Below are 7,574 nucleotides of genomic sequence, written 5' to 3' on the forward strand. Positions count from 1 at the left end.
GCGGTTGTTTAGGCTGAAGGCCTTAATGAAAAAGTCGCTCTCCGCCCAAGTCTGTGGTAGAACTCCTGAAATCAAAATGTTAGGGGATTTAGTCTTATACTGCTGGATGAGCCTACGGTACTTCTCCAGGAGTTCCTCAGACCGGGTCGTGGTGACGTCGTTCGTACCTGTGTGAATAACAAACAGTGAATCATTAGTAGCCTGGGGGGAGATCTCCTCAAGAGCAGCAGTTATGTCGTCGATCCCAGCACCAGGATAGCAATAGTTCCGTCTTCGACGAGGAACTCTGCAGCAGAACTCAACGACCTGCTGGCGAATCATGGAGTCACCCACCAGGAAGGTGCTCTCCTGCTCGTCCTCCTCCTCCAGAATGGCAAACCTGTTGAAGCAATGAACAGGATAAATCGCTTGTCTGGCTGGTTTGGCTCCTCCATTCACGACGGTGAAGCCATCATGGTCGGTGCCACTAGCATCCTCCCGTTGCGTGGTGTTGTCCGCTGGTGTCGACGGTACCGCTGAGGGCAAGGGGGCGGTTGGAGAAGGGTTTGGCACCACAGCAACGTTAGCCTGGATGAATTCCTGCAAGGAGGCAACAGTGCGAGAAAGCTCTATTATTTTATTCTGACCTGCTTCCATCTTCTCTTCTTGCTCCTGCAGTCTGGTCTCGAGATGCTGCCTGGTGAGAGAAAGCTCTATTATTTTATCCTGGCCTTCTTCCATCTTCTCTTCCTGCTCCTGCAGTCTTGTCTCGAGATTCTTCCTGGAGAGACACAGTCGACAGACAGCAGAACGCCCTGTAAAAAAGTGAGCTGAGAAGCTACCGTTACAAGTACTGCACTTCTTAGGTGCCATCTTAGCTGAAATGAAAGAGATAAAAACACAGAGTGAAGGGGATTAGGAAAGGGGGTGAGGTGTGTGAGAGGTAGTTTAGTAATGGAGGAAAAGTGAGAGAGAGGAGGAGTAAGAAGGGATGTGAGGTGAGTAAAGAGGGGGAAAGAGAGGTGTGTGAGATCAAGGAGGGTTAGGAAATAGGTGAGGTGGGAGAGAGGAGGAGTAGGAAGGGATGTGAGGTGAGTAAAGAGGGGGAAGAGAGGCGTGAGTGAGGTGTGTGAGATCAAGGAGGGTTAGGAAATAGGTGAGGTGGGAGAGAGGCGGTGAGTGAGGTGTGTGAGATCAAGGAGGGTTAGGAAATAGGTGAGGTGGGAGAGAGGAGGAGTAGGAAGGGATGTGAGGTGAGTAAAGAGGGAAAGAGGCGGTGAGTGAGGTGTGTGAGACCAAGGAGGGTTAGGAAATAGGGTGAGGTGGGTGAGAGGTTGAGTAGGTAGGGTTGTGAGGTGAGTAAAGAGGGGGATAGGGAGGCGGTGAGTGAGGTGTGTGAGATCAAGGAGGATTAGGAAATAGGTGAGATGAGTGAGAGGGAGTTTGGGAAAGGAGGTAAGTGGGAGAGAGGAGGAGTAGGAAGGGATGTGAGGTGAGTGAGGTGTGTGAGAACAAGAAAGGTTAAGAAAGAGGCGAGGTAAGGTGGGTGAAGGGATGGGTAAATAGGATGTGAGGTAAGGTGAGTGAGGGGGGGAGGGCTTAGAAATATGTGGAGGTGAGGGAGGAGTAGGAAGGGCTAATCCTCTAGGGGATGAGGAGGAGCAAAAGGGATGTGAGGTGAGCGAGGGTGGGGGGCTTAGGTGAGGTGAGGGGGTGTAGGAAGTGTTAATCATCTAGGGGATTTACAGAGGTTGTTGTGAGGAGGAGCAGATTGAATCCTCAGGGAATTCAAAGGGTGGGTTGTCGACACACCCAAATCACGCGTGAGACACTCGGGAACACAAAGTCACACTCGGGACACACGAAACACTCAGAAACCCAAGCACAAGCACGACTAAACACCCTCAAGTCACTCGCAAAAACACCGGAAATACAACAGCACACTCAAAACACTCTGAAACCCACGCAGAGCACTATAAACAGCCAAATCACACGCAAAAGCACTGGAAACACAACACACTCGAAACGCAGAACACTCGAAAAACAGCCAAATCACACGCAAAAACACCGGAAACAAAACAGCACACTCAAAACACTGAAACCCACGCAGTACACTTAGAAGCAGCCAAATCACACGCAAAAACACCGGAAACACAACACACTTGAATCACTCTGAAACCCACGCAGAACACCCGGAAACAGCCAGATCACACGCAAAAACACCGGAAACACAAATCACAGAGGCAACCACAGACAGAAACCACAAGCTAACACACACCAAACACGTGTCGGGAAATCACAGGCAACACACAAGGTCCACAAGCGAGAACACACAAACGCACGTGAAAGCAAACGCAATCCCAAGAGCACGACGAAAACACAGGGCAAGCGATGTTGTGGAGCGCAGCGGGGTGAGGTCACGACCTTCTCTCAGCAGAGGTCGGGTGTGAATGGAGAGAGAGAGAGAGAGAGAGAGAGAGAGAGAGAGAGAGAGAGAGAGAGAGAGAGAGAGAGAGAGAGAGAGAGAGAGAGAGACAGACAGACAGACAGACAGACAGACAGACACAGAGACAGACAGACAGACAGACAGACAGACAGACAGACAGACAGACAGACACAGACAGACAGACAGACAGACAGACAATTAAGTTTAATATATCACAGTAAAATGTGATAAAGAGCTTTAAGCGATTAGGAAAGTTTAGAGAAATGGAGAGAAGGGAGAGGAAGATAGGAACAGGAGGAGGAGGAGAAGGAGGAGAGCAGGGAGGTAAAGCAAACGGTGTACATTTGTTTTTCTTCGTGTCCGGAGGTTCCCACTCTACTGTTTATGGCACACACACACACACACACACACACACACACACACACACACACACACACACACACACACAGATAGATAGATAGATAGTTTGTTGACCACAAAGTGAATGAACATTAAAAATATAGGAAAACATTGCAGTCCAAAATATAAATAATTACACACAATAAAATTCAAAAACAAAAGAACTTTGAATATTAAAACTCAAATGTGAATCGAGCATACACGACATTGGAACGTTAAAAGAATAGCTCACATTAAATCTAAAACAAAAGAACTAAGAATACTAAAACTTAAATGTGAATCGAGCATACAGGACATTGGAACGTTAAAAGAATAGCACACATTAAATCTAAAACAAAAGAACTAAGAAGACTAAAACTTAAATGTGAATCGAGCATACACGATATTGGAGCGTTAGAACAATAGCACACAATGAAATCTAAAAAACAAAAGAACTAAGAATACTAAAACTCAAATTTGAATCGAGCATACACGACATTGGAACGTTAAAACACAAGTACTAGAGACATTTAAGAAAAGCATAAAACACACAGTTATTTGACAGAAGAATACTAAAACATGCGAAAGCTAGGAAACATTACACCAAAAAACGAAAAAATACACCACGAAACTAAGCTACATAAAACTCGTAACATAAAAGTGTATGTTCAACAGCTATTTTACCTATATATTTCAAGTAGATCAAATATTATTTTACACTGCACCCGTCTACTGTATTTTTCTGAAAAAAACTTCTTCCAAGTTATCGAATTGGTAGCAGTCCCTGACACCCTGGGAGAGTGGGCAGTGCTGGGCCACGTGACGCTCTGTCTGAACGAGGCCACAACCACACAGCCTGTCCTCGGGCGGGAGTCTCCCTCGCCCGCACCTGTTCCATCGGCCGGTCTCGATGCACAGGTTATGGCCAGACACCCGGAATTGCGTTAATGCCTTGCGATAGTGTTCTTTAACTGTATGTCTATGTTTGTATATTTCGTGTACTTCTAGTAAAAAACGTGCTATACCTAGTGGATTGTGTTCTGTTGATCTTATTATGTACATTTACCCTGAGTGTGTCCCAATCAGGTACGGGCGTGGTAGTAAACTCACTGACTAGTTTTCCAACCGGGCTGCTGCTCTGAATTGTAGTTACCATTGCGAAATGTAACGGATCATCAATCATGCTATTACGCTCTTTCCACATATTAAAAAGGAATTTGTGTTGTTTGTGCCTCATCAAGTCGGGAAGCAACGGGTAGCCTGCCTCGGCGTAGCATATAACACTGGCGGTGTTTTTACGCACGCCTGGCATCTGTTTGATTACCCAGTTGTAAACTTTTGTGATAGGCTTTGAGTCCGCGCTCAGCCACGACTCACAACTGTAAAATAAAGATGACATCAAAGCCGCGTCAAGCACCCGTCGCTTCACCGTCAAAGGAATGTCGTTGTTCTTATCAACAAAGGAGACATACTTTAAAGCATGACCCATCTTGGCTTTGGTGTGAAGCTTGACCGCCGACGACACCGACCCGTCGCTGGTAAACACTGAACCCAGGTAAGTATATTGTTGACAGTGATTGATCGCCAGAGTGTTCACACGCAATGGTTGTCGGTCTGTCTCTGAGCCATTAATGACGAAAAATTTAGTTTTGTCGGTATTAATTTTCATATTATATATGGTTGCAGTAGTCTTGCAAAAGTTTCACCTTTTTTAACATACTATCCCGGGTAGTGGCTAGTAATACAGTATCGTCCATTAATACCAGGCAGTGTAACCATTCCAGAAATCCATCATTCGGACAGTTTTCCTTCAGTGATTTAATCAGGTCATTAATGTATATAATAAAAAGCAGACAAGAAGCTGGGGAGCCTTGCCTCAAACCCAGTGTGGCAACAACAATAGCACTCCCGATAATACTCTCAGTTACCTGATACATGTTCATCAACGCTCCCAACATCACTAAACCACATCCCATCCTTTTTAAAACTTGAAATAACTTTTGCCTGCTCACTAAGTCATATGCCTTAGAAAAGTCCACGAAGGTCACGAATAAAGTGTGTTTTCTACGCCGTGCCACACAGTCTGAAAATGACTCACTGAGAAGGTTATAATGAAGAGGATGATGATGGTGGGAATGATGATGATGATGATGATGATGATGATGATGATGATGATGATGATGATGATAATAGTGATGATGGCAGTAGTGTTAGTGGTGTATGTGATGATGCTGGTAGTAATAATGGTGGTGGTAGTGATGGTGATGATAATGGTGATGATGTTTCTAATTTCCAAGTAGGTTCACGGGAGCTTTAACTTTTTCTTCTCTCTCATTTCCTTTCTCCCTCTTCCCTTTTTCTCTTCCTCCCTCACCTCTCTCCTACCCTCCTCCTCCTCCTCCTCCTCCACTCACACTAATAACACACAGCACCCACAGCCTCGGCGTGTGTGTGTGTGTGTGTGTGTGTGTGTGTGTGTGTGTGTGTGTGTGTGTGTGTGTGTGTGTGTGTGTGTGTGTGTGTGTGTGTGTGTGTGTGTGAGAGAGAGAGAGAGAGAGAGAGAGAGAGAGAGAGAGAGAGAGAGAGAGAGAGAGAGAGAGAGAGAGAGAGAGAGAGAAGGAGAAGGGAGAAAGAAGAAAACAATAAGGGAGAATGGGAAGGAAGGGACAGTGTGAAGGAGAGATGGAGGTAATAGTGGGAAATGAAGAAAGCAGAGAGAGGAGAGGACTGGAAAGGGAGAAAAAAGCGAGAAAGAGGACAGGGAAGGGAGAAAGAGGCGAAGGGGGGGAGGATGTGGAGGGAGGAAATGTGAGACGGTAGTAATAAAAAAAGGGATATTCTCACATATCCTTTTTACAATTACTCGTCAGGTGTTGTGGATATGCGCGCAATACCTTAGGTTCACGGAGAATTAAAAGCTGCTGCTGTTAAAGTAATGAACAAGTCCCGTGGAGCGACCAAGAATAGAAGAAACAATGTATGTTCATGCGTATGTATGTGTGTGTATGTGTGCGTATGCATGTATGTATGTAAAGAAACCTTCCTTATACGGTCACGTTCAGAGTGTGTGCGTGGAATAGTGTGAACGCTGAAAAAAAAAGGAAAATGTGCAGTAAGTATTGAGATGTGCTTTTCATTTTTTTGAACTATCAGACGATTTTTTAAATATTTTTTATTATGTGTACCGTGTCATTTGGGGGTAAGATAATTGTTAGTAAATAAAGTTATCTGAATACGTCAATAAATATAAAAAAAAAAAAAAGATGCCATTAAAGACACATAAATGTGAAGTAATTAACTCTCCAGCTTCCAGATGATTGTATGAATAAAGAAAGACAGGGAACTGAGATAAATAAGAAATGTAATATGTAACAAAGAATGAAATCAATGAATAAAATGAGTTGTTAAAGATGGATAGATAAAGAAAGAATAATCTAGCTCGTCACACTCGCCCTTCATTTTATCATCACTCCTCCACTATCAGCACCACTGACTCATCACCACATCACCACCACCACCACCACCAACAGTCACCTCCGTTCCAATTGTCGCCCTACATAACCCTTCACATCACCTGTGCCATCCCTTCATCATCACCCTCACCACCTCATTGCCACGTCATCACCATCTTCATCACCAAAAGTCACCCACATTCTCATTCCCTTCTTATCCTCTCAGTAACATCATCATCAGAATCATCACCCTCATGACCAACATCACCAGAACCTCATTTTCATCACCCACAGTCATTTCCATTTTCATCTCTCCCCCTCATCACCATTCCCATCACCACCACACCTCATTATCTCATCACCACGTTTCATCCTCATTAACCTCATTAGCGCCTCATTAACCTCGCCATTCCTATTCTCGTTACCATTTCACATTTAACATAATTACCCCATTCCCCCTCACCCCCTTTCACCTTCCCCTCTCCCCCCCAACGTTACCCCTCTCCTACCCTCCCACACAACTTCCCCTCTCTTCCTTTTTCTTATATATTTCCCCCTATCTTAGCTCCTTCCGTGCCTCCTCTCCCTCCTTCTCCTTATTTTGTTCTTATTTCTTTCCCCCTATTTCACCACCTGTTCATTATTTCCCTTATTTTCAACCTTCTCTTTCTCTTTCTCTCTCCCATATCCCTTCCTTCCCGCTAACACCCTTTCCTCCATTTCCCATCTACCTCTTCTTTTTATCCTTCATCAGCCTACCCTCTTCTTATTTTTTATCCCCTTTTATCCCCTCCTCGCTTCTCATCCCTCCCCTATCTAGCCCTCCTCCCCTGCCCCTACTCCCTCCTCCCCTCTCCTTCTTCCCCTACATCTCCCGTTCTCCTCCCTCACTCCCTACACTTTATCCTGCTGTGGTCTGCGTTCTTCCTGCTGTGGTCTGTGTTCTTCCTGCTGTGGTCTGTGTTCTTCCTGCTGTGGTCTGCGTTCTTCCTGCTGTGGTCTGTGTTCTTCCTGCTGTGGTCTGCGTTCTTCCTGCTGTGGTCTGTGTTCTTCCTGCTGTGGTCTGCGTTCTTCCTGCTGTGGTCTGTGTTCTTCCTGCTGTGGTCTGCGTAGATCAGACACAGTTTCGGGGCACAGACAAGCTGAAAACATCTGTTAGACTTGTAGGGGACTCGCTGGTTAGAGGTCAATTAACGGAATTCTGCGGCAGGAATACAGAGACGCGGAGGCGTTATTGTATTCCGGGAGCCAAACTGGACGACATTACTTCAGCTGTCGATGCTGTCACGGATCTCGCGAAGGAAGACACAGTTTATTTG

The sequence above is a fragment of the Eriocheir sinensis genome, unplaced genomic scaffold (assembly GCF_024679095.1).
Source record: "Eriocheir sinensis breed Jianghai 21 unplaced genomic scaffold, ASM2467909v1 Scaffold197, whole genome shotgun sequence".
NCBI lineage: Eukaryota > Metazoa > Arthropoda > Malacostraca > Decapoda > Varunidae > Eriocheir > Eriocheir sinensis.